General features: G+C 37.1%; 1 long non-coding RNA gene across 1 annotated transcript; it reads left to right on the top strand.

The window, feature by feature from the left end:
* Positions 1 to 23,364: 23,364 nt before the first annotated feature.
* On the top strand, positions 23,365 to 26,832 carry LOC107795608 (uncharacterized). The gene is made up of 2 exons (XR_001650166.2): positions 23,365 to 24,104; positions 26,602 to 26,832. It is a non-coding gene; the product is annotated as an uncharacterized LOC107795608 (long non-coding RNA).
* The last annotated feature ends 818 nt before the right edge of the window (positions 26,833 to 27,650 follow it).

The following is a 27,650-nucleotide window of genomic DNA, read 5'->3' as shown; positions in this document are numbered from 1 at the left end:
TTGGCTTGAAATGATGAAAGTAGAAATTTTGGAATGTTTGACCAGGAGTGGACTTTTTGATATCGGGGTCGGATTCTGATTTTGGAAGTTGGATCAGGTCCATAATGTCAAATGTGACTTGTGTACAAAATGTGAGGTCAACCGGACGTGATTTGATAGGTTTCGACATCAGTTATGGAAGTTTGAAGTTCTAAAATTCATTAATTTTGAATTGAGGTGTGATTCGTCGTTTTGATGTTGTTATGTGTGTTTTGAGGCCTCGAGTAGGTTTGTATTATGTTATGAAACTTGTTGGGATATTCGGACGGGTCAGAGGCTCTGGTGAGTTTCAGACGAGGTTCAGATCATTTTAGTTTCATAGTGCATTACTGAAGGCTGCTGGTTTTGGTATTACCGCATCTACGAAAGAATGCACACAGATGCGAGTCCACATATGTGGACACTTCATCGCAAAAGCGAAGGAAGGCTTGGTTGGAATGGATTGCAGAAGCCGGAATAGGGGCGCATCTGCGGCCCCGCAGAAACGAAGATCTTGGGCATAGAAGCGAGATTTAGCGTAGAACCGTGTTTGGTTTTGCACCTATGCTTGTGTAGAATCAGATGTTGATTCGCAGGTACGAGGGGTCAGTTGTCTTGTGGAGTCTACAAAAGCGTAGCTCGTATCACAGAAATGACGCCGCAGAAACGGCTAATAGGACGCATATGTGAAAGTGTTGGGCAGAATGATAAATACAAGGGTTCGCGATTTTGGCTTTATTTTGACATTTCCAAGCTAGGATTGAGGTGATTTTTGGAGCAATTCTCACCATATTAATTTGTGTAAAAAAGTGTTCTCTACTCGGTTTGGCTATATTCCATGAATCTATCTTCGATTTTAACTTTTGGTTGGTGAATTTTAAAGAGGAAATTGAGGGTTTTGGTCTAAAATTTCATAATATGAAGTTTTGAGTTTTGAACATCAATTTAGAGTTGGAATTGAGTGAAACTAGTATGGGTGGACTCGTAATCGAATGGGTTATCGGATTTTATGAGTTTTTTCGGGTTTCGAAGCGTGGTTCGGGGTGTGACTTTTGGCCAATTTTAGGTTTTGATTAAGGGTTCGATCATTATCATTTGGAATTGTTTTCTTGGGCCTTAATTGATGTATTTGAGTTGCTTTTGGATAGTTTTGAGCCATTCGGAGGTCGGTACGTGCGTGATGGCATTCTTGGAGCATCACTTGGCTTGCTCTGTATTGGAATTGACTTGTCCGATATAAGTAACTCTTCTAAACTTAGTGCTGAGGGTATGAAACCACGAATTTCGTATTATATGATTGATAATGAGGTGACGCACATGCTAGGTGATGGGCGTGCGGGCGTGCACCCTGTGAATTGTGACTCCGTTGTGTCCAGGGCATTGGATAGTGGCCCTATTTTGTTGATATCTGTATTTTCACCATGTGATTAAGTAACTGAGCTGTCAATCATGCTAGATATCATGTTTATGCTTTATGCTGATATTGTTAGGGCCCATAGTGGTCATTCCTTGCTGTCATCTCACTGATTTTATTGATATTTCGTACTCAATCATATTCATGTATTCATATCATATCTCAATCTCAGTTGTTGTTTATTGATACATCATATCATTATTGTCGGGCTAGTTTCATGATATTGTGAGCCTGTGAGTGAGACTGGAGAGATTGAGGACTGAGTGAGGCTGAGAGCCTGATTATGAGTGACAGTTATGGGATCGGGCTGCACGTCGCAGCATGTTATATTGATTTGTGCCTGAATCTGACTTATGATAGCATTTGGGCTGTAAGAGCCCCTCCGGAGTCTGTACACACCCCCAATGAGCTCGGTTGATTATATTAAGGGATGAATCTTCCATGGATATGGACCTTGTCCGAAGTATTTATATACCTGGAGATGAATCTTCTCCATGGGTCCGGATTGGCCTTCCTCGGTACTGAGTGACTGATGGTCAGTGATGTATATATTCCGTGATGGATCTTTCCTGGGCCATATACAGTACTGAGTGATTGAGCATGATAAGTGGAAAGTCTGAGACAGTGAGATTGAGTACTCTAAGAGTGTGAGTACATGATTTATCTCCGAGATACATGGCATTGGCATGCACACTTGACATACAGGCATAGAGATGCATTTTTCCTCATGTTGTATGGTATCACATCATTTATGACTTTATTTCACATATTAATATGTGGGCATAGAGAGGTATTTCACACTTGCTATCTGGAAAGAAAATGAAATATCTTATTTATTGTGGAAAGGATTTTGAATTTTTTTTTTTACAGTTTTCAAACTATCACATATTTTTCGATGATTTCGGTAAAGGATTTGGGCTTTCATTGATACTCTTGAAAGCGGAACTATTTTAGGAAAACTCTGAAAAACTGAGCATTTTATCTCTGAGTTATTTACTTGTGTATATGCTCTGTGTTGGTATGAATTATTGTTGGTTACTGGTGTTGAACCCGACATGTCCCAGCTCGTCACTACTTTCAACCTAAGGTTAGGTTTGTTACTTATTGAGTACATGGGGTCGGTTGTACTCATACTATACTTCTGTACCTTGCATGTAGATGTTGACTGTTGATGTTGCAGTGTTCGATGAGAGCTGGATTTGACGATGTACCTGCGTTCCTACTGTAGTTGCCTCTTCTTCATGGTAGCCTTAGATTCATAGAACTCTATTTATGTCCTTTTCAAACAGATATTGTATTTACTTCATACCAACTTTGTAAACTCTATTATTAGAAGCTCATGATTTGTACTACCAGTCCTTGGGGAATATATAAAATTCACCTAATTGTCTTATTAATATGATTGAAATTGGTTAGTTATTAGTTGATTTACCTAGCGGGTTGCGTTAGGTGTCATCACGACTAGTGGATTTTGAGTCGTGATATCTAATTTTTGAGAGGTGCCATGACAACACTTTTTGGTGCTCCTTTATATATATACATATACATGATTACATGGTCATACTAAAAATCTGATTACGAGTAGGTTGAATTGTGATTCAATAGACTGGCAACCTCTACTTATGACTTCTGACTTGTTTTGGCATGCATTGATTTAAATGTGCTTTTGGGGTTTGTCAAATACCATAATAATCCAAAAAATATAATTAAATTTGTTTGACCAACTTTTAAACCAATCCAAAACCGTCTTATCTCCAATATCCATCAAAATTAGGTAAGTGAAGTGCTATTTAACAAACATGGTTCATAATATACCAACACAATTGGAGATGCCATTCTGTAAAGTCAACTCGATCTTTCTCTCGTTTATATAGAATTAACATGGTGACATGATTGCAAATGCCATTTAAGCCATTCTTATATCATCTTTCTTTTACTAAGCAATCTATGATCTACATCAAAATGTATGAAAGCCCTATCATCTGAAAATTATTTTACCACTCATAACCGTATCATTTTATTTTTGACAAATCAAGATTCAAGTGATACAAAAGAGGAGCTATTCTCATCAAGATTACTTACACAAATATATATACATGTAGTAAAGGAATATTTTAGGAAAGATGTGTCAAGTGAAGGCCTCCGTCACTATCCCACTCTTTGCTTGTCACGACCCGGACTTCCCACTCTCGGAAGTTGTGATGGCGCATACTCGTGAAAGCTAGGTAAGCTAACTATTAAGGTACTATACATTAACATTACACCCAACAATTATAAACAGTAACTATAGTTAAACAAATGAAAAACGCGAAAGAGTTATAACAAATCCAAATACCCCAATACATGTCTACTCATAAATCTGGTGTCACAATTTCACGAACGTCTACGAATTACTACAAACACTGGTCTGAAAAGAAAAGTACAACTGTTCTCAGAAAGAAAAGAGACAACAGAAAGCTAAAACAGGGAAATGGGACTTCAGGCTCTGCGGATGCCAGCAGATCTACCTTGGTCTCCTTGGACTGAAGGCAGCTACCTCAGCTACTCACCGGGTCCGGTACCGAAATCTGCACAAAAGAGTGCAGAGTGTAGTATCAGTACAACCGACCCCATATACTGAGTAAGTATCGAACCTAACCCTGGTGAAGTACTGACGAGGCTAGGACACGACAATCATATATACTTGTGCAGTTAAATCATGTACAAGCAGAATCATAGTAACATGAATTAACAAAATAAGGTGGGAAGGGGAGATGCTGCGGGGAATATCATATTCTAACAATAAGCCAATAAAGAAGCATCAATAAAAGAGCATAATGAACATCGTATCTACATCAACCAAAGTAATGAAACGGTAACACGTGCATGACATCACCATTCGTGCTTTTACTCGCATTCGCACCATATAAAATAATAGAAATGGCACAACATCACTCTTCGTGCATTACCTCACATAATCATGGCACGACATCACCCTTCGTGCACTAAGTCTCAAATCATGGCACGGCATCACCCTTCGTGCATTAATACTCATAATATTGGCACGACATCACCCTTCGTGCATTACACTCACTCACAATATCATGCACGACATCACCCTTCGTGCTTTACACTCTTCCACGCCCAAACAATAGAAACAATATGTCCCGGCAAGGGATTGAACAATATCAATAATAACATCCCGGCAAAGGATTCAACAATATCAACAATAACATCCCGGCAAGGGATTCAACTATAATCAATCTTGTTTCAACAATTACTTTACAAAATGAAACTCAACTTGAGTCAATACTCAGCAATAGTCAATTATCAAGAAACTTTCATAAGCTTTGTTCAACATCAATAATTATCAATTTAAGCATTGACAGTGAATAATAGAGTCATAATAATCATGGTATAAGACCCACGGGCATGCTTAACACCAATGTATAGATACTCATCACCACACGAATACGTCATACTCATACTAACATATAGCAAATAAGACCACAACTCCTATTCTCTCAACCTAAGATTAAACCAAACACTTACCTCGATTCCACGGACAAGATTAAGCCTCAATTACCCCTTTACCTCTCGGTTCCACTTCCAATTCGCTTGTGTCTAGTCATAATTTATTTAATAGCATTAATAAATGCTAAATAAACCACTTCTAATGCATGAAAATAGATTTCCCATTGTTTTCCCCAAAAAGTCAAAAATTGACCCCGAGCCTGTTTGGCCAAAACCCGAAGTTCGAACCAAAACCTGGTCACCCATTCACTCACGAACTCAAATATGCAATTAGTTTTGAAATCGGACCTCAAATCGAGGTGCAAATCCCCAAAATTTGAAAATCGTAATTTCTACCCAAAAACACCCAATTTTCCCATGAAAAGCCTAGATTTTGAAGTGAATCATGTTGAAATATGTTAAAGATTGAAGAAAATAAGCTAGAAATCGTTTGCCTATGATTTGGGGAAGAACTTTCTTCATGAAAATCGCCTATGGGAGCTTAGGGTTTGAGAGAATTTGAAAAATTAAGGAAATCCTATCTAAATTAGAATTTACACAGGCGCAGTTATCGCATTTGCGATGACAGGTTCGCCAATGCGAACTCGCAAATGCGGCCCAGGCTTAGCAAATGCGAAGGTAGGCCTGCCCTGCACTAGTCGCAATTGCGATAAATGGCCTTCCCTGATGATTTCGCAATTGCGAAGGATGGATCGCAAATGCGATCAAGTGCTGGCCAGACTTCCTCACAACTGCGATGAAGTCCTCGCAATTCCCAGGCATGTTAGGCTCGTAATTGCGATACCTGACCTCGCAATTGCGAGATTAGTGCATGCAATAAAAACACCAGCTGCAACAGAAATCTTCTAAGTCCAAAATCACTCCGTGGCCTATCCAAAACTCACCCGAGCCCTCAGGGCTCCAAACCAAACATGCACCCAAGTCCAAAAACATCATACGGACTTGCTCGTGTGATCAAATCATCAAAATAATATCAATAACTACGAATTTAACCTCAAATTCATGAAATTCCTCAAGAACATTGAAATTTCCATTTTCTCAACTAAAGGTCTGATTTATATCAAATCAACAGTGATTCCTACCAAATTTCACATATTCGACTTAATTATTATTTTAAACCTGTCGGGCTCCGGAACCAACATACGGGTCCGATACCATCAAGAACGTGCATCATTTCATTTCAAAAAGCCTTTATATTTTCCGGCAAACAATTTTCTTTAAAAATTCTTTTCTCGGACTAAGGACCTCGGAATTCAATTCCGGGCATACGCCCAAGTCTCATATTTTACTACGGACCTTATGAGATTGCCAAATCACGGGTCCGAATCCGTTTACCAAGAATGTTGACCAAAGTCAACCTTAATCAATTTTAAAGGTCAAAATCAGTCTTTTTCTTAAATTTCACATAAAAGCTTTCCGGAATCACGCCCGGACTGCACACGTAAATTGAGGTGAGACAAAAAGAGGTTTTCAAGGCCTCAGGACGAATATTTGACTTTTAAAACAAGAGATGACCTTTACGGTCATCACAATGCCCCAAACTCAACACATCAAATATGTGAAATCTCTAAACTTTAGGGTTGTGACCCTATGCATGTATATGATGATGAGGGCAAAATGCAGGTACTGTTTCATAATAAGGGATTTAAAGGTTTATTTTTGTATTTACTTCGTACCAGCTTTGTAAACTCTTTTCTTAGAAGCTCACGATTTGTATTATCGGTCCTTGAGAAATGTATAAAATTCAGATAATATCTTCTGTTTAATTGTCTTATTAATATGATTGAAATTGATTAGTTATTAGTTGGCTTACTTAGCGGGTTGGGTTAGGTTCCATCACGGCTAGTGGATTTTGGATCGTGAATAGCTAATACTTAGAGCATGTTTGGCCATAATTTTTTTTTTCACTTTTTTTCGAAATCTTTTCACTTTTTTTTGAAAACATTGTTTGGCCATAAAATTTTCAATTTTCACTTGAAGATGAATTTCGAATTTTTTTTGAAAATTTAAAAAACTCCAAAAAGCTGTTTTTCAAAATTTTTACTTCAGATCACTCACAAAAATTCTAAAACAGTCCAAAATTGTATTCATGTCCAAACACAATTCTAATTTTCAAGTATCATTTTTTACTTAAAATTTTTTTTTTCACTTTTTTCCCTAATTTAACGATTCTTATGTCCAAACGCCCACTTAATAGTGAACTAACGTGTTAGGAAAAAAAAATGAAAAGACCTTTGTTACGTTGCGTGCTAGTAACTTTTTTTCTTCTTTTTCATGACGTGTTAAAATGAACTAACGCCCACTTATTAGTACTTGACATACATACCTACCAGTCCTTCCCTTTGACTTCTATCAAGTTTTGAAATAACAAAGACCACTTGTAAATATATGTAAGGATAACTTTTCAAGCTGACATCGGATGTCTTTCAAAGAGCATAAGATATTATGTAATAGGAATATCAATCAAATACAATTAACATGCATCTATAAAATATACCAGGCAATTATCCAACAAATAAACGAAAAGTAAAGTAAATATCATCCTAGGTGGCATGATGCAATACTTGAGGAGATACATACCTTAAATTTAGATGAAATATGAAAATGTGGGATAAAGAAAAAGAGAAACAGGTAAAACAAATGTCACTTAATAACTATACAGGCACATAAACTCAACAGGAAGATCGATAGAAGAGTGAAGAGACAAATTAAATGAGAATGGCATGTGTCGACATTTGGTCGAGCCTTCCAATTCGACCTAACTACGGGAACGAGTTCAAATTGAGTTCTGATGTGTCAAAGCTGGAAAAAAGGGAGTGTTTTATATATATATGTATATCTACTATATATATATATATATATCTACTATATATATATATATATATATATATATATATATATATATATATATATATATATATTCTAATAGATATATCGTTGATCATATTTAGGAAACTTTTATAAAAAATTCAAAACTAAGCTCTAGATAGGAAACAAAGAAAATACATGGTGTGAAACAAAAATTTGAAATAATTTTATGTTATTGACATAAACGATTTACTGAATTATGCCATTACTACCGGTGAAGTACAGAAATAGCTTTCAAAGTTAATGGGCTTGAATTTTTGTTCCAGTTTGTTCAATGGGCAGTACTTCAAGTTTAATACATATTATAAAAAATTATGGCCAAACGGTAAGGATTAATTTTTGCAGTTATTTCAGTTCTTTCTCTTTATTTAATCTAAAATGTTAAAAATGGATAGATTGTTCTAACGTTGGTTTGCCTAGCAAGTGAAATATTAGGCGCAATCACAATTTCGACGGTGGGAGTTATTCCGGATCATGACAATTATACTAAACCGGCTGAAAGAGCGTAGTTTTAACACAAACCCATGACATATATATAAGAAGCTAGTTCTAAAAATACATCTCATCAGCAAGCAGAACGAAGTTGTTGAAAGCACAAAATAAAAATTATATCCAGCGAGAGAAGAAAACTACCTTCTATCTACCAATGGGGTGTGGATGATAAATGATAATCAACCATATATACCCCACTTCAATCGGCAGGCAAGTTGAGAGAGAGAAATCCTCCACAAACTGCTAGTGCAGTATTGGAGAATGAAATGTAGGAGAAAAGAGTGGGCACACAAAGGTCCAAATTCTTATGTCAAATTGACTCATATTTGAGAACGATCTATACCAAGTCCAAGGACAAATGTCATAAATTAATGTAATAATGGGACTAATATATAGGATTAAGAATGTCCAGTCGTACGTCCAATTTCGATTAGCTTTTCATACATCTTTAATGTTTGTTGTTGAAATATAATTAATGATATTTTCTTGAGCATTTGGCACCAATATGATCATCACCAGCGTTGTTATATCCTGAAGGCTAGAGATAGAACTCTATTTAGGTATTACGAAAGAAAGACTACTATTGAGGTAGGTTCTTACTTACATTAATAGTACTTTTTACTACTCTAATTTAAACTATAAATCATAGGGATGATACTAGGAAATATCATTTGAAGAATCCTAGCAGAATTTATACCTGAAAACATTTATACTATTAATTTATCTTTTATCCGCTTTTCTTATTATTTTTCATATATAAATTATGAGGAAGATGAATGGAATTGAAGAAGAGGAACAATAATAATTGAAAAACCACAACTGTTAAGCAGGAGACTCTCACTGGACCAGTACTAACTAGACTGCTAGATCATATGCATGTGATTTGTTTGTATCAACTTGGCTATTGAGGCTTATCACTTACTCACTTTTTTTTTTTTTGTGGTGTTCTAGAAGAATGATCCAAAACCATGAATTAACTAGTAAATTTTTTATGTGAACACTCACTGAATAATTGTACCTACTTTTAGAAAAAAGTTTAACTGATATTTAATTTTTGGATAACTTCATATACATACACTTTTCTCTTCTTCTTTACTCATACTGATGTTTTCTTCCTCTTTGTGCTTAGAGTTTCTTCTTCTTCTTCTTCTTCTTAGTTGAAAAATGGGTTTGTTAAATTTGTTGTTATTTTCCCAATATGATGATTGAGATTTGTTCTTTTTATGATATTTAAAAGTTATGTTTCAAATTTGAGCTCATCTGAAATAGATTTGGGCATTGAAACCGTGTGTTAGATTGTTGAAATTCGAAGAACAAGTTTATGTTTCAGAACTTAAGAATCGAAATGAAGTTGCATTCAAAAGATCGAACTACTTCAGATTTGAATTTCTGAAGTTACATTTGAAAGATAGAAGAACTTTAGATTTGATTTCTGAAGTTGCATTGAAAAGATTGAAGTAATTCAAATCCGAGCGTGTATGAAGAAATTGAACTAATTCAAATCTGAGCGTGTATACTTTACAAAACTTTGTACAATACGGGTATAACTTTAATGGTGACCCCAAAGATAGGTATATATGAAAATGTTCCATATAAATACAATATCTTTGTGCTCGTGGGCTTGGACCGACTCCGAGGACGTATATATGGGTCAAAGAAGCTACATATTTCATGTCTTTACTACATAATTAGTTCTAATTAAGGACTTTAATCTGGGCCTTTACGATGCATTGCAATGGACCATTTAATTGTAGTGTACGAAATGGTCCAGGCTGACTACCCTGCAAGTGCTTGGCTCCACCTCCGGGGTCCGATCCGGACCTTTGCTTTCCACAAATTTAATGGTATATCATTACTTCATTTGCCTTATTTTATACGTATTCATGTTATCATCTATATTATGGCAATACACTTGGGATTGTGTAATTACTAGGATAGTGTATCGACCCGGCCGGTCGTTTTGAGAGTAATAGTCCTGATCTCTTATTTATTGCTTTTCTCGTATCTTTTTCTGCTTATATGACTTGCCGTGAGATTTTGTTTTTGTTTTCGAAGTGATTTGGGATACTTAGTTCCTAAAACGGAAGCTTAAGTTCTAGGATTTTGATCATAGTTGGAACTGTGTGAAGATGACTCCGAAATGGAGTTTCGGCAGTTTCGTTAGCTCCGTTGGATGATTTTGGACTTAGGAGCTTGTCCATATTATGAATTGGAGGCATGTAGCTGAATTAGGCTTGAAATAGCGAAGGTTGAATTTTTGGGAAGTTTAACCGAAAGTGGACCTTTGGATATCGGGGTCAGATTTTGATTCAAGAAATTAAAGTAAGTCTGTAACATCAATTATGACTTGTGTGTAAAATTTGGGGTCAATCGGACGCGATTTGATAGGTTTCAACATCGTTTGTAGATGTTTGAAGTTTCAAAGTTCATTAAGTTTGGATTGGAGTGTGATTCATGTTTTTGTTGTTGTTTGATGTGTTTTGAGGGCTCGATTAAGTTCGTATGATGTTTTATGACTTGTTGGTATGTTTGGTTGAGGTCTCGGGAGCCTAATGTAACGATCTGGTCGGTCATTTCGAGAGTTGTAGTCCCGTTCCCCTATTTTCTGCTCCTTTTTTATTCTATAGCTATTATATGACTTATCGGGTTAGTTGATTCAGGTCTGGAGTGATTTCAGAATGAATTGAGAAACTTAGTCTCTTAATTGAAAGCTTAAGTTGGAAAAGTTGACCGTATGTTGACTTATGTGGAAACGACCTCAAATTTGAATTTTGATGGTTCTGTTAGCTCCGTTAGGTGATTTTGAACTTAGGAGCGTGTCCGAATTATGATTTGGAGGTCCGTTGTAGAATTAGGCTTGAACTGTCGAAAGTTGAAATTTTATAAAGTTTGACCAGGAGTGGACTTTTTGATATCGGGGTCGGATTGGATTTCCAGAAGTTGGAGTAGGTTCGTGGTCTCATTTATGACTTGTGTGCAAAATATGAGGTCAATCGGACATGATTTGATAGGTCTTGACGTCGTTTGTAGAATTTAAAAATTTTAATGTTCATTAGGCTTGAATCCGTATGTAATTCGTATTTTTGATGTTGTTTGAGGTAATTTGAGGGTTCGACTAAGTTTGTATGATGTTTATGTTTGGTTGAGGTCCCGGGGGCCTCGGGTGAGTTTCAGGTGGTTAACAGATCATTTTTGAACTTAGGTTGTTGGCTGATATCTGCCGGTGTGTTCTTCTAATTTCCTCTTACGCGTTCGCGAGAGGAGCCTCGCGTTCGCGAAACGTGTTTGTGAACTGGGAAGATTTTGTTCTTCGTGTTCGCGAAGAAGAGGATGCAAACGCGAAGGTATGGTCTGTGTGTGCATCGTGAACGCGGGAGAGGTGTCGCATTCGCGAAGAGATGTTGAGGCAGCTGGGGACCCCAGGTCCTTGGTCTACGCGCTCGCGGGGCGTGGGTCGCGTTCGCGATGAGTAGAGTTGGTAAAGCTTCACGTTCACAAAGCGTTGGTCGCATTTGCGAAGAGTTATATTGAGAGGCAGACAGATTGGTCTACGCGAACGCGAGAAGATGGTCGCGTTCGCGAAGAAGGAATAGCTGGGTAGTAGTGTTAAATTTTAAAAACGAGGGTTTGACCCATTTTTCATACTTTGAGCTAGAGACCACGAATTTGGGTGATTTTAAAGGGATTTTAAAAGAGTTGATTGGGGTAAGTGATTCTTACTTGGTTTTGGCTAAATTCCATGATTATGCCTTTATTTCTATCATCTAATTTGTGAATTGGGGTGAAAATTTACGGAAAAAGAGGAAGAGTTCTTGAGTTAAATTTTTGAGGTTTTGAATGAGATTTTATTATTGGATTTGAGTAAATTTAGTATGATTAGACTCATGAATGAATGTACTTTTTATTACTCTAATTTAAACTATAAATCATAGGGATGATACTAGGAAATATCATTTGAAAAATCCCAGCAGAATTTACCTGAAAACAATTATACTATTAATTTATTTTTTATCCGATTCTCTTATTATTTTTCATATATAAATTATGGGGAAGATGAATGGAATTGAAGAAGTGGAACAATAAGAATTGAAAAACCATAACTGTTAAGCAGGAGACTCTCACTGGACCAGTACTAACTAGACTGCTAGATCATATGTGATTTGTTTGGTTAGTCCTACCAAGTATCAACTTGGCTATTGAGGCGCCAGTTTTGCGACACTCATCGAATTGTATCTATTTTAAAAAAAAAAAATTTAACTGATACTCAATTTTTGGATAACTTTAGATGCATACACTTTTCTGTTGTTCTTTCTTTATTAATGTTTTCTTCTTCTTTGTGCTTAAAATTTCTTTTACTTCTTACTTGAAAAATGAGTTTGTTAAATTTATTGTTGTTTTGCCAATATGACGATTGAGATTTGTTCTTTGTGATATTTGAAAGTTATATTTCAAATTTGAGCTCATTTGGACATTGAAATCGTGTATTAGATTGTTCAAATTCGAAAAATAAGTTTATGTTTCCCAACTTAAAATTCGAAATCTTAAGTTGCATTTGAAAGATAGAAGAACTTAAGATTTAAATTATTGAAGCTGTATTTGAAAGATAGAAGAACTTCAAATTTAATTTCTGAAGTTGCATTGAAGAGATTGAACTAATTCAAATTCGAGCGGGTGTACTTTACAAAATTTTGTACAATACGAATATAACTTTAATGGTGGTCAAAAATGAATATATATCCCGTATAAATACAATATCTTTGTGCACATGGGCTTGGACCGACTCCGAGTATGTATATATAGGTCAAAGAAGCTACATATTTCATGTCTTTACTACATAATTAGTCCTAATTAAGGACTTTAATCTGGGCCCTTACGATGCATTGCAATGGACCATTTAATTGTAGTGTACGAGATGGTCCAGGCTGACTACACTACTTGGCTCCACCTCCGGGGTCCGATCCGGACCTTTGCTTTCCACAAATTTAATGGTATAGCATTACTTCGTTTGCCTTATTTTATACATACATACTCGTGTTACCATATTAAAATTGATCCGGTCGTGATGGCGTCTAACGTAAAACTAGGCCAGCCGATACAAACCCCAAAATCAGCCAGAAATTTATAATAAGTCATTTTAAGCCATTAATTTGCTAAAATCCCATAACATAAATTAGAATAAGCAGTGCGAAAATATAACACAAGCCTAACATCGGGGTGTCACCAGTCATGAGCAACTACAACTCATCTAAGAACAAGAAAAGACAACATTTTCCGAAACTAAAACAGTACAACAATCTGAATAAGATAGGAAGGAGAATCACTGGGCTGTGAACTCCAAGCAGCTACCTAGTAAACTCCGGAGACCTGCTGGAAGACTGATCAACACTCACTATCGCGCCCCGAGACTCCTGGATCTACACACAAGGTGCAGGGAGTAATGTGAGTACGCCAACTCAGTAAGTAATCAAAGTAAAAGCAGTTGAGCAGTAAGAAAACATGTAATTTTACGTCATAGCACTACAGCAAAACAGTATATGTCCAAAACAATAAAGTAAAACAATAAAACTCGTAAAAACAACTCAGTTCAGTAAAACCTTTTTAAAATATCATTCAATAATTTCAAACGAGTGATGAAAATAGTGAGTAAAAGTGATGAAAACATAAACAACCCCTCGGGCAAAACATGCACCACAACCGCCCCTCGAGAAAAGTGTCAACAGTCTAGCCCCTCGGGCTACCCCACAATCACTTATAATCAGCCCATCGGGCAACAACATGAAACAACTACTTCCCCTCAGGCAATATCACATCTCTCACACTAGGTACCCGCGCTCACTAGGGGTGTTCAGATTCCGGAGGGGCTCCTACAGCCCAAGCGCTATCACAAGTCATCTCGTGACATAACAAATCAGGCCCTCGACCTCTCATAGATCACAATCCGCACACATGCTGCGGCGCATAGTCCGATCCCATGATATCCTCACAATACAGGCCCTCGACCTCACTCAGTCAGATATCTCTCAAGCCCCTCGGGCAACAGTAAAACATGATGCTCAACCCAAAATATCATTTAAAATATCAAAATAGAGTAAAAATGGTTGAGTTATGAAAATAGTAGAATACAACATGACTGAGTACAATTATGAAGTCAAAACAATGTGAAATAGTATTAAAAACCCCTAAGGGTCCAAAACAGTTGGCACATGGCCCAAATATAGCATTCAGCCCAAAACATGATAATTGTGATGACCCAGCCAGTCGTCTCATGAGTTACCGCTCCGTTTACCCCATTTCTGCTTCTTATTTCTTTGTTTTGTTCTATATGTGATCGGGTTGGTTGGCTCGGGTTCGGAAAGGTTTTGGTGAGGTTTGAGACACTTAGTCTCTTTTAAGGAAGCTTAAGTTGGAAAAGTCAACTGGATATTGACTTATGTGTTAGAGGGCTCGGATGTGAGTTCGGATGGTTCAGATAGCTTCAGGAGGTGATTTGGGACTTAGGAGCGTGAACGAAGTGTGTTTTGGAGGTCCGGAGTAGATTTAGGCTTGAATTGGCGAAATTGGATTTTTTGCGTTTTCCGGTTGATAGGTGAGATTTTGATATAGGAGTCAGAACGGAATCCTGGGAGTTGTAGTAGTTCCGTTGGGTCATTTGGGATGTGTGTGCAAAATTTCAGGTCATTCGGACATAGTTTGGTATACTTTTTGATCAAAAGCGTAATTCGGAAGATTTTGGAAACTTAGGCTTGAATCTGATGTGTTTTGGTTGATTCGATGTTGTTTGGGGTGTTTTGAAGATTGGTGTAAGTTTGGATGGTGGTATATTATGTGTTTGTGCTTTTGGTTGAGGTCCCGGGGGCCTCGAGGTGATTTCGGATGGTCGGCAGAAAGATTTGGAGTTGGCTGGGATAGCTGAAGTTTTCCATTGCTGTCATAACCGCACTTGCGGCTTGGGGACCATAGGTGCGGTCTGACAGAAGCGAGATTTCAATCGCAGAAGCGGAAAGGGCCTTGGAAGGCAGAAACCGTAGAAGCGGTTGAAGAACCGCACATGCGATGGCGCAGGTGCGAATTGGGCATAGCAGATGCGAAAGTGGAGGATTTAAGTGATGACCGCAGAAGCGGTCTATTGACCGCAAAAGCGGTACCGCAGAATCGGTAGAAGGGGCCGCGGATGCAAAATGCCTGGGCCAGAAGGTATAAATTATTTCCTTCGTGATTTTTGAGCTATTCCACCATTTCTAAGTCGGCTTTTGGAGCTTTTAGGGCGATTTGAAGAAGGATTTCAAGGGTATTTTATTGAGGTAAGGATTTTGGACCTAAAACTCGTTCCTATGGTATTATTTCACGGATTAGAGCTGTAATTAATGGAATTTAAGGGTTAAAAATTTGGGGAAACTAGGGCTTGGTATTGGAGACCTAGACTTGAGGATTTGAAGGACCATTTGTGGTCGGATTTTGGGACTCTTGATATGTATCAACTCGTGGGGAGATAAGGAATCTACTGACGTGAATTTTATCGAATTCCGAGCGTGGGCCTGGGGGTTGAGTTTTGGTAATTTCGGGATTTATGTTGTAAATTGATTATTTTCGCATAGGCTTCATTCCCTTAGCATATTTTGACGTTGTGATTGTGATTTTGGATAGATTTGACGCGAGTGGAGGCCGATTCGAGGGGCAAAGGCGTTGCGGGCTTGAGTTTGGACCGGTTTGAGGTGAGTAATAATTATAAATATTGTCCTGAGAGTATGAAACCTCGGATTGCACATCGTGGTGCTATATTGAGGTGACACACACGCTAGATAACGAGCGTGGGGTCGTGCACAGTTGGGGATCGTGACTTAGCCCATCCCGAATGACTGTTTTATAGCGTATTTGATTTAAAACTATTTGCTATCATCATGTTTTGGGCTGAATGCCATATTTGGGTCTCGTGCCAACTATTTGGACACTTAGGGAATTTTTACTGATATTTTCTCACTGTTTTGACTTTATACTTGTACTTAGTCATGCTGTATTCTACTGTTTTCATAACTCAACCATGTTTACTCTGCTTTAACACTTAAAATGATGTTTTAAATGATATTTTGAGTTGAGCATCATGTTTTATTGTTGCCCGAGTGACTTGTGAGAATTCTGACTGAGTAAGGTTGAAGGCCTATGTTGTGAGAAAACATCTGATTATGATTATGAGGCCGAGGGCCTGAGATTTATACGCCACGAGGTGACTTGTTTATATAAGACCGAGAGCCTAGTGATGATGTCACGAGATGGCTTGATATTGCGCTTGGGCCATAAAGGGCCCCTCCAGGAGTCTGCACACCCCCAGTGAGCGCGATGGTACACTTTACTATCGAAGAAGCTTATGATTAATGGTCTAAACAACTTTAAATTATCATGTTAAGCATGTAGAGTATAATGCGATAGTACACTTTATTATCGAATCACCAATGACACTTAGGTTTAGAGAATGAGATTGATCTAGAAAAAATAACTATATTCGCGACAGACATTTAATCAGAGTAAAAAAAAAAAAAGTTATCTGGCCGCATTGAAGCAATGCAAAATAATGCTAGTAAAGTTATAAAACCTAATGCACGAGAATATTTAGGGTCGAGGACTTAGGCTCATTAGAAATAAAAATTTCATAATAGATCATACACCAAAAGTTATAGTAATATTAATGTTCAATTTACATAAAATTTTGGAATTACTATCACCAAACTTATGAAAATGAATTTCAGTTAGAGAATAATTACATAATGTTGTAACTTGAAAAATATTTTCAGTAAGATATAGATAAACTACCAAATATATTATGGTCGAGGGTTATCCGGTTAACTTGTAAAACGTAAAAAAGTGACCACAAAACAAACAATTTCATATCAAAGATAAGGAATAAGCATGTATCACAAACAAATGCACTCCCACTAACATATCTCTACTAAAATAGTAATCCACCATTATTATCCCTCTGGGTTTAATTCTCAAGTTCAATTCTTTAGAAATAGAAAAAGAAAACTCTTTAGTTCTTATCCAAAACTGAAAGTAACAAGTTTTTCAGTTCTTAAAAAATACTGTAATTTTATTCTAAGCAAATACACTTCCGTTTACATTTGCAGTTTTAGTTTCTCAACGAACAAATATAACATTCTTTGTCGAGGAAAGAAAAGTTTAAAAAGCCAACATCACCTATTTCTGTTAAAGTTATCTGACAGATCAAACACACACAAAAATGTGGGTTGTTTAACCTTTTATTTCGTAAATGGTTCAACGATTTTATATTTTTGTATGGCAGTACACCAATAATATTAAATTAACACTAAACGATAAGTACTAATTTGAGGTTAGAGTAACTTACTCAGGAGTCTAAGAATAGTTGATTAGCCAAGCACATGTCGTTTTCGCCAATCTGTCAGAATTTTCATCTGAAGATGAGAAGAATAATATATACTACTGATTAGGGAAGCAAACAGTTTCCAACTTCTTTAGTTACTTGGAATTTGTAAAAGCAAGAAAAGAATAATGGTTGTGTGAGGAAAAAAACTACAAAATAGCGAATTAGCTTTTAGGAGCAATTATATCTGCAATTGTGACTATTCCTATCTCAGATTAAATTTTCAAACTACTGTTAGGTGACCTTTAGAAGTGACTTTTCAGATTTTAATAGAGTACTTAATAAAGAAAAAATGTAAAAATTCAAGAAAATAGATAAATAAGAATTCTAATGTAACAACCCGACCGGTCGTTTTGAGCATTTGCACTTCGCTTGGTTATTGAGGACATGAGTAGCTTCGTATGAAGTATTATGACTTATGTGAATCGCCGGTTTTGGTTTTCAGGTTATTCGGAATTGATTTGAAAGAATGATTCTCAGCTAGAAGCTTTAAATTTGAAAGGTTTGACCAAGTTTGACTTCTTAGTATTTGACCTCGGATTAGATTTCTGATGGTTCCGTTAGCTCCCTTGGATGATTTTGGACTTAGGAGCGCATCTGGAATGTGATTTGGATTTCTGCAGTAGAAATTGGCTTAAAATGACGAAAGTTAAAATTTTCGAAAGTTTGAACGGGAGTGGAATTTATGATATTGGGTTCGGATTCCGATTGTCAAAGTTGAAGCAGGTCTGTAATGTCAAATGTGACTTGTGTGCAAATTTTAAGGTCAATCGGACGTGATTTGATAGGTTTCGGCATCGGTTGTGGAAGTTTGAAGTTTCAAACTTCATTGATTTTGAATTGAGTTGTGATTCGTCGTTTCGATGTTGTTATATGTGTTTTGAGGCCTCGAGTAGGTTCGTATTATGTTATGGAACTTGTTGGGATATTCGGACGGGTCCCGAGAGGCTCGTGTGAGTTTCGGACAAGGTTCAGATCATTTTCGTTTCATAGTGCATTGCTGAAGGCTGCTGGTTCTGGTGTTTCCGCATCTGCGGAAGAATGCACGCAGTCCGCAAATGCGGACACTTGATCACAGATGCAAAGGAAGGCTTGGTTGGAATGGATCGCAGAAGCGGGAATAGGGGCGCACCTGCGGCCCTGCAGAAGAGAAGATCTTGGGCGCAGAAGCGAGATTTAGCGCAGAAGTATGTTTGGTTTCACACATGCGGTTGTGCATAAACGGTTGTTGATTCACAGGTGCGGTGGGTCAGTTGGCTTGTGGAGTCCGCATAAGCGGCTAATGGGACGCTGATGCGAAAGTGCTGGGCAGAATGATAAATACAAGGGTGGGTTCGCAATTTTAGCTTCATTTTAATATTTCCAAACTCGGATTGAGGCAATTTTTGGAGCAATTTTCACCATATGAATTTGGGTAAGTGTTCTCTACTCGGTTTTAGCTATATTCCTTGAATCTATCTTCGATTTTAGTTTTTGGTTGATGAATTTTAAAGACGAAATTGGGGGTTTTGGCCTAATATTTCATAATATGATTTTTTAAGTTTTGAACAACGATTTGGAGTTAGAATTGAGTGAAACTAGTATGGTTGAAATCGTAATCGATTGGGTTGTTGGATTTTATGAGTTTTGTCGGGTTCTGAGGCGTGGGATGGGGTGTGACTTTTGGAGGATTTTGGATTTTTATTAAGGATTTGATCTTTATCTTCTCCATGGATCCGGATTGGCCTTCCTCGGTAGTGAGTGGCTGATGGTCAGTGACGTATATATTCCAGGATGGATCTTCCCTGGGTCGTATGGGCCATATACAATACTAAGTAGTTGAGCATGATGAGTGAAAAGTGTGAGACAGCAAAATTGAGTACTCTCAGAGTATTTGTACATGATTCATCTCTGAGATACATGTCATTGACAAGAAAATAAAATATTTTATTTAGAACAGTGACAGCCAAGTCTGATTCCCTCTTCCAAAAGTGCCACAACTCCTTCTATCACAACCCCTGGATTATTGTGGAAAGGATTTTGGAATTTTTTACAGTTTTCAAACTATCGTATATTTTTCGACGATTTCGGTAAAGGATTTGGGCTTTCACTGATACTCTTGAAAAGTAAAACTATTTTCAGAAAAACTCTGAAAAAGCTGAGCATTTTATCTCTGAGTTATTTCCTTGTTTATACGTTGTGTGTGGTTATGAATTGTTGTTGGCTACTGGTGTTGGACCCGACATGTTCAAACTCGTCACTACTTTCAACCTAAGGTTAGGTTTGTTACTTATTGAGTACATGAGGTCGGTTGTACTTATACTACACTTCTGCACCTTGCGTGTATATGTTAACTGTTAATGTTGCGGTGTTCGAGGGGAGCTGGATTTGAAGATGTACCTGCGTTCCTACTATAGCTGCCTCTTGTTCATGGTACCCTTAGATTCATAGAACTCTGTTTATGTACTTTTCAAATAGATGATGTATTTACTTGGTACCAGCTTCGTAAACTCTATTCTTAGAAGCTCATGATTTGTACTATCAATCATTGAAAAATGTGTAAAATTCAAATAATATCTTCTGTTTAATTGTCTTATTAATATGATTAAAATTGGTTAGTTATTAGTTGACTTACCTAGCGGGTTGGGTTAGATGCCATCACGACTAATGGATTTTGGTTCGTGACACTTAATTTCTGAGAGGTGCCATGACAAAACTTTTTGGTGCTCCTTAATATATATATATATATATATACTCCCTCCGTTCCAATTTATGTGAACATGTTTGACTGAGCACATAGTTTAAGTAAAAGATGAATTTTTTTGGAATTTGTGGTTCTAAACAAGTTCAAATGGGGCCCAGAGTATTTGTGTGGTTATAAAAGCTTCTCATTAAGGGTAAAGTTATAACTTTAAGCTAAATTGTTACCAAATTTAGAAAGGGTTCATTCTTTTTGGAACGGACCAAAAAGGAAATAGGTTCACGTAAACTGAAACAGAGGTAGTAATAAAGTTTGTTTGACCAACTTTAAAATCAATCCAAAACCGTCTTATCTCCAATATCCATCAAAATTAGGCAACGTGAAGTGCTATTTAACAAACATGGTTCATAATATACCAACACAATTGGAGATGCCATTCTGTAAAGTCAACTTGATCTTTCTCTCGTTTATATAGAATTAACATGGTGACATGATTGCAAATGCCATTTAAGCCATTCTTATATCATCTTTCTTTTACTAAGCAATCTATTATCTCTATCAAAATGTATGAAATCCCTATATACCCGACATGGTTCATAGTATATTAACACCAATTAATATGGAATAGTTTTATATTTCCTTAAATGAAGATGTTATCCCATTCTATGAAGTCAACTATAATTAATCGACAATGTTCATGAAAATCAACTACTGTGAACCATGTTGCACGAACTTTCAATGATGTTTGCTGCACTCGTGTCAGATCCTTCGAATATAAATGTAACGACCCGACCGGTCGTTTTGAGTTTTTGCACTTCGCTCGCCAGTTCTCGGGCATGACTAGCCCCGTATGATGTATTATGACTTCTGTAAATCGTCGGTTTTGGTTTTCAAGGTAATTAGAATGAATTTGGAAGAACAGTTCTCAGTTTGAAGCAGGTTTGACCAAGTTTTGACTTGTTAGTATATGATCTCAAATTAAAAATTTTATGATTTGGTTAGCTCTGTTAGGTGATTTGGGACTTAGGGGCGTGATCGGAATGTATTTTGGAGGTTCGTGGAAGGTTTATGCTTGAATTGACGAAATTGGAATTTTGGCGTTTTCTGGTTGATAGGTGAGATTTTGATATAGGGGTCGGAATGGAATCTCGGAAGTTGGTGTAGGTCCGTGGTGTCGTTTGTGACGTGTGTGCAAACTTTCAGGCCTTTCAAACGAGGTTTGATAGACCTTTTGATCGAAAGCGGAATTTGGAAGTTTTTAGAATTCTTAGGCTTGAATCCGATGTAATTTTGGTGTTTTGATATTGTTTTGAGCATTCTGAAAGTTGGAACAAGTTTGAATGAGGTTATGAGATATTTTGGCATTTTAGGTTGAGGACTCGAGGGTCTCGGACGAGTTTTGGGTGGTTGAACGGATCATTTCATGTTAGAGGAAATTGCAGAAAAACTGCTGTTGGTGCTGCAGGTTTTTGACCTTCGCATCCGCGATAGATGTCCCGCGTTCGCGAAGGGTTAGGATATGAGGCAATGGAGTTGGCCTTCACATTCGCAAAGGTGGTCCCGTGTTCGTGAAGGGCTGAGGTCAGTAGTCATTGCGTTCACGAGAGTTTTGCCGCGATCGCGAAGAGGAAGTGGAATAGCTGGGACCCCAAGGCATTGCTCTACGCGTTCGCGTAGTAGAGGTCGTGTTCGCGAAGAGGTGAGTCAGTTGTGCATCGCGTTCGCGAGAGGAATCTCGCGTCCGCGTAGAAGGAATTTTGATCAGTAAAGCTTTGTTCTTCGCAGACGCGAGGGAGCTGCTGCGTTCGCGATGAAGAAAATATCTGGGCAGAATGTTTAAGTTCAAAATCGAGGGTTTAAGTCCAATATCATAAAAACCATTAGAGAGCTCGGGAGAAGGTGAAATTTGAGGAGAGTTTCAGTGGAGCAAAATTGGGATAAGTATTCTTCACTCATATTTGGTTTAATTCCATGATTTAGTCTTGAGTTTCATCATTTAATTTGAGAAATTAGAGTGGCAATTGCGGAAAAATGGAGGAAAAGTTTGAGAATTTCTTTTGGGGATTTGAGGGGTCATTTGAGGTCTGATTTTGATGTTCTAAGTATGTACGAACTCGTGAGAGGATAAGGATTCTATTGATGAGATTTCTATCAGATTCCGAGATGTGGGCCGGGGGGTCGGGTTTGGCCAATTTCGGAATTTTTTATGTAAATTGGTATTTTCGAGTGGGCTTTGTTTCCTTAGCATATTTTGATGGTATAAATCTATTTTTGGCTAAATTTGGAGCATCCAGAGGCCGAGTCGAGAGGCAAAGGCATCGCGAGCTAGAGTTTGGACCGGATTGAGGTAAGTAATGATTGTAAATGTCTGTTTTGAGGGTATGAAACCTCGAATTTCACAACGTTGTGCTACTTTGAGGTGACGCACACACTAGATTGTAGACATGTGATTTTTGACCCTCCCCAAGATTTTACATATTTTAGCCTTTAGATATTTAGTTTAGGCCTAATATCGTTATTTTACCTAGTTTAAACTATTTTACTTTATTTTGTCACAAAAATAAAAATAACAAAAATATTTTCTTTTATTTAGGTTATTGATATTTTATTTTGTTACTTTTAATTTATCTACCTTACATAAAATTCAAAAATACAAAAAAATAGTTACACTTTATTTTCAAGGATATTAGTGTTTTGGATAGTAATATTATTTTAATTTTACAATAATTTTAATCTAATTCCATGTTTATCTTTTAGTATGAAATTTGAAAAATATCAAAATAGTTTAACAATATAGTATTGTTTATTTTAATTAATTAGGATTAGTTTTATATTTTATAATAATATGGAAAAATATTGGGCTTGTTAAGCTTTTCTTATCCAAAATTTGGCCCAATTCGGAATGGCCCACAAGATTTTGAGCCCAATACCATATACACCAAATTAAAACCCTTACACCCCATGAGCTCCCTTCTTCTTGATAACCAAAAAAGACCTACACCCTTTAGACTTGAGATAACAGCCGCAACGCACGGACTACAAAAATCCAAGGACAGTATCGGCGAAAGCAAGAAAAGGAAAAAAGGTTTCTGTCCAACACTAAAGCTATGATAATTATTATTTAAACTTTTTTTGGGAAAAGAGAGACAGAGGATCTCACTTTATTTTTGCTAAAAAGGGAAAATCCCATTTCTTTCCCTTCGTCACCTTACACCTGAGCCTCCATGACTTCCGTTCCCTTCGTTCTTTTGGACTTTCCATTTTCACAATTTTGGACGAAAAATCTCCTTGTTTCTTCATCTTCGTACAACCAAATCAATAAGGCAGAAAGTAGATGATGATTAAATTATCTAAAAGAAAGATACTGGCAAATGGGTGAAGGAAATGGTGTGATTTTGATCGGACAATGAGGTTTCCGGGTTCGGCGAGGTTCTCGTTCGTAGATCGCGTTCGGTTTGCAATTTTGGAGCTCTTCTTCATTGTAAATATTTGAAATTTTCAGCAATAAAGTTTTGATTTCAAACTCGAAATACATAATCAAATTTCAAGTTGTTCTTTTGGTCTTGGATTCCGAAATGGGTTGGAGTTAAAACGGGCGCACGATTGTTGGAGTTGTCGCCCAAGGTGCGGTCCGTCGGTTTTGTTCGATTTGGATTTGCTATTTTGAACCCCATTCGTAGCTGCATTATTCAGTCCATGGATGGCTCAAAATTATATTAATTCAGGTTCATCTCTTTTATCCCGTTTATTAGTCCATTGATACACTTTGTGTTCCCGTGAGTTCGAGCCTGCATTTTAATTCTTGGTTAGCTTTACTGTTACTTTGTTTAGTTTGCTCTCTAGATTGTTGAATTAATGTGTTATGATTTTGATCTTGGTTAGCTTCATTGAATTACGTTATAATATGTTCTATACATTTGAGAATGAAAATATGAAAGATTTTGCTTGAATTGGGTCGTGGAGTTCGGGACTTAAAGGTTTTAAAAAATGATTCGGGGATGCTTAAGACAGATTGTTGATAACTAGCAATTAAAATGGTTTTAGCTCAGATTGATTCCTGTTATTGCTTTCTTTACGTTTATTAATTTACCCCTTGGGAGCATGCTAGGCCATCATCACCTAGGTAGGCAAACTTTAGGATTTTTGTTAGTTTTGAGGCGAGAGGTCGTTCCTTAGTTAAACTTATCCGGGGAATGCCCCGAGGGATTTGTATATATTTTATTTTAGGGGTATGCCCTGAAGTGAATGTAATTGGAGGCTGTGGTGAACATCGTCGAAGAAATAACGTAGGATAATTCAAAACTTTAATTTTTCTTCTTTTAATTTTCTTTCATTTAGGTGGGGACGACCTCGAGCCTCTCTTGTGTTTATTTTCCTTTTCTGTGTTTATTTTTACCTCAATTTGAATATTTTAAAAGCTAATTAGATTGAGTACGCAACCGTACTAGTTATGGGACTTGGGGAGTGCCTAACACCTTCTCCCCGAGTCAAATGAACCCCCGTACCTGAATCTTTGGTGCAGACTTAGTTTTGGAGTCTCAAGTGTTTCGAAAGGAAAAAAATTATTTTTAGAAAAACGGTGATCTGACATACCGAAATCAAATGTCAGGTGGCGACTCTGAATTATTTCCTTTTGAACACAACTTTTTGTCACTTTCTAATTGGAAAATCCTTTTGAACTTTACAAAATCTTTTTATTAATTTAAGAGGGTTTAGTGAAGTTTGTAAAAAAAGGGGGTGTGTGACATCTCTGGCGACTCTGCTGGGGAATTGCAGGTTCGAGCTGGTACTTGATCTGTTGGCTTTTAGGATATTCGGTTGAGGTGTTTGTTTTCTTTATTTGCTTTGTTTATTTCCTTTGTTTGTCTTATTTCCTTGTTTTGTTGGTTATTTGTTTATCGTTTTTCTTAATGTGTTACTGCTTCATAAACTATCATCATTTGCTTAACCATGGGTCTTCTTTCTGCAACAAGTCTCGGAGTACGCGTCGCGTGCACGAACTCTTTGTTGAGTCACCCTTAATTTAGGCGGGGGTCCGTCGGACGTATGGAGTGGGTGGAAAGGTTGAGTAGCCAGCATCGACCATACGCTTCCCCGAATTGTCTTGTTAGTGAACCCCAAACTTAGGTCAGCCTTTAGGTCATTTTTATTTGCATCATGTTATTTAGACTTAGCAGGGCTCGGTCCCAGGTACCGTGTCCCTTTATAGGAGGCCTATCCAAATTTTGTCAAAAATGGGCCCGTGGCCCAAAAAGACATTCAATCATTCCTATGTGATACATGTTGCATCTTTAAGGGTAAAAAGGTCATTTGGCGGGCTGATGCTTGGGAAAGAAGGGTGAAAAATGAAGCAAGTAGGTCCTAGTTATATTTTTCTTTCACAACGTTTTCAAAAAAAAATTGAAAATGAAAAATTCAAAAAAAAAAAAAGATTTTGCACTTTCCCATTATTTTCCAAAAAATCAAAAAAAAGAAAGAAAAAGAAAATCCAAAAAGATTTTATACCTTTCCATTATTTTCCAAAAATTCAAAAAAAAAAAAAAGAAAATCCAAAAAGATTTTACATTTTCCATCATTTTTCAAAAAGACAAAAAAAATATATTTTTCCAAATTAGTGTCATTTTTTAAGCTTTCTCCCATTTCCAATCATCCCGAACTACACGAACCTGATTCTCGTCTTTCGGGACATGATACGTAGGCAACCCACATAGGGTCCGATCTTCCTAGTGAGTCTTAGGTTCTTGGCTTCACGGGGTCTTAGTCAAATCTTGCATGTCTAGCCACTTTTGGCCACATCGGCCATTCTTGCAAAATGGGGGTATTTTCGCAAAAGTGGTTTAATTACCCATGTCTTAGGATCTTAAGTCCACAGCTAGGTGTCATATTACTTTAAGGTCCTTCCTTATTGAGTTTGCTTCTTTAGCCACTTCTGGCCATATCGGCCGTTTTTGCAAAATGGGTCATTTCTGCAAATTAATTTTGGGCCATGATTATTGGGAGTTTGAATCCATATAATCCTTATGGAGTATTTTTCATGCATTAGAGGTCACCTTTGTTGAGTTTGCGCTAATATCCACATTTTGGCAACGTAGGTAAATTTGCAAAAATAGCCTTAATCATGCCTTGATTATTGGGAGTTTGAATCCATATAATCCTTAACCTTCGTGGCATCACATGTGTCTTGAGTCACTAACACTATTTGATCTTATTTTTCCCATTCAGGTATGGATAAATTTGCTAGAGCTTAAGCATAACAGATACCCCATGACAATTGCATTCACGAGCTACTTGAGGAGACTTTTTGTATTTTGAGCCTGTTTTGAGTCTTTTAGGTGGTTTAAGAGTTGTCGTAGTGTAATTTAGTTTGTTGAGTCTCTCATTATCGTACTATCTGTTTTGTATTTGAAAAACCAAAAAAATTTATAAATGAAAAATCCAAAAAGATTTATTTTAGTTTATTTTGTTAATTACTTTTCCTGAACTACGCTTGATCTGATTCATGAGGGACATGACACGTAGCAACCTACATAGGGTTCGATCAAATAATTTTTCAAAAAAACAAGAAGACGGAATAGAAAAGTAAAAAAAAAAAGAGAATGAAATTGCGGGACATGAGAAATGGGAGGAAAGAAAAGAGCGATAATCAGAAAAAAAAGAGGAGAAAAGAAATGAAAAACCAAGCAGTGTTAGAAAGGAAGATGAAAAAGGAAATGGGGCAAGAAGAGTGAAATTGGGATGATGCCAAATGATATTTTGACCCTCGAAGCCATTCTAGAACCGTTAATTATAGCTAGGCATTGCACGTAATGTGATATTTCTATCTGATAAATGTTCTAACGCTAACCTCCTGGCTTTGTTTGGCTCCCCTTTGTTACTTTCATTATTATCATAACAGAAGGTGGTTAGTTTGTGGCACTTTGGCGAGTCATCTGTATAACACAAGGTCAAAGAGCAAGGTAGGCATGGCTAGCAAAGACTTGAACACAGGAGTTGTTAACCCCTCGAGGGAGTTTGTGGAGTCGAAGTCTGAATTGAAAGAAGAGGTCCAAAGGTTGAAACAGTAGATGAAAGAAATGTATCAATCTTGGATCGGGGGGCATACTCCACCTTCATTCCCTACCAACTATACAGAAAACCACTCCACCGCTGTCCCAAGCCTAGATGCCCATTACCGTTGACCTTTCTCCTCAACATACACCGGGCTTTACCCCTTACCATAATTACCCTAGCACTTCCTCCCAAACTTTCCATTCTCCACCATCCAAAACAAC

The sequence above is a fragment of the Nicotiana tabacum genome, chromosome 6, assembly GCF_000715075.1.
Source record: "Nicotiana tabacum cultivar K326 chromosome 6, ASM71507v2, whole genome shotgun sequence".
In the NCBI taxonomy this organism is placed as follows: Eukaryota; Viridiplantae; Streptophyta; class Magnoliopsida; order Solanales; family Solanaceae; genus Nicotiana; species Nicotiana tabacum.
The sequence above is the reverse complement of the archived record's forward strand: the minus strand, read 5'-3'. Positions and strand labels throughout refer to the sequence as shown.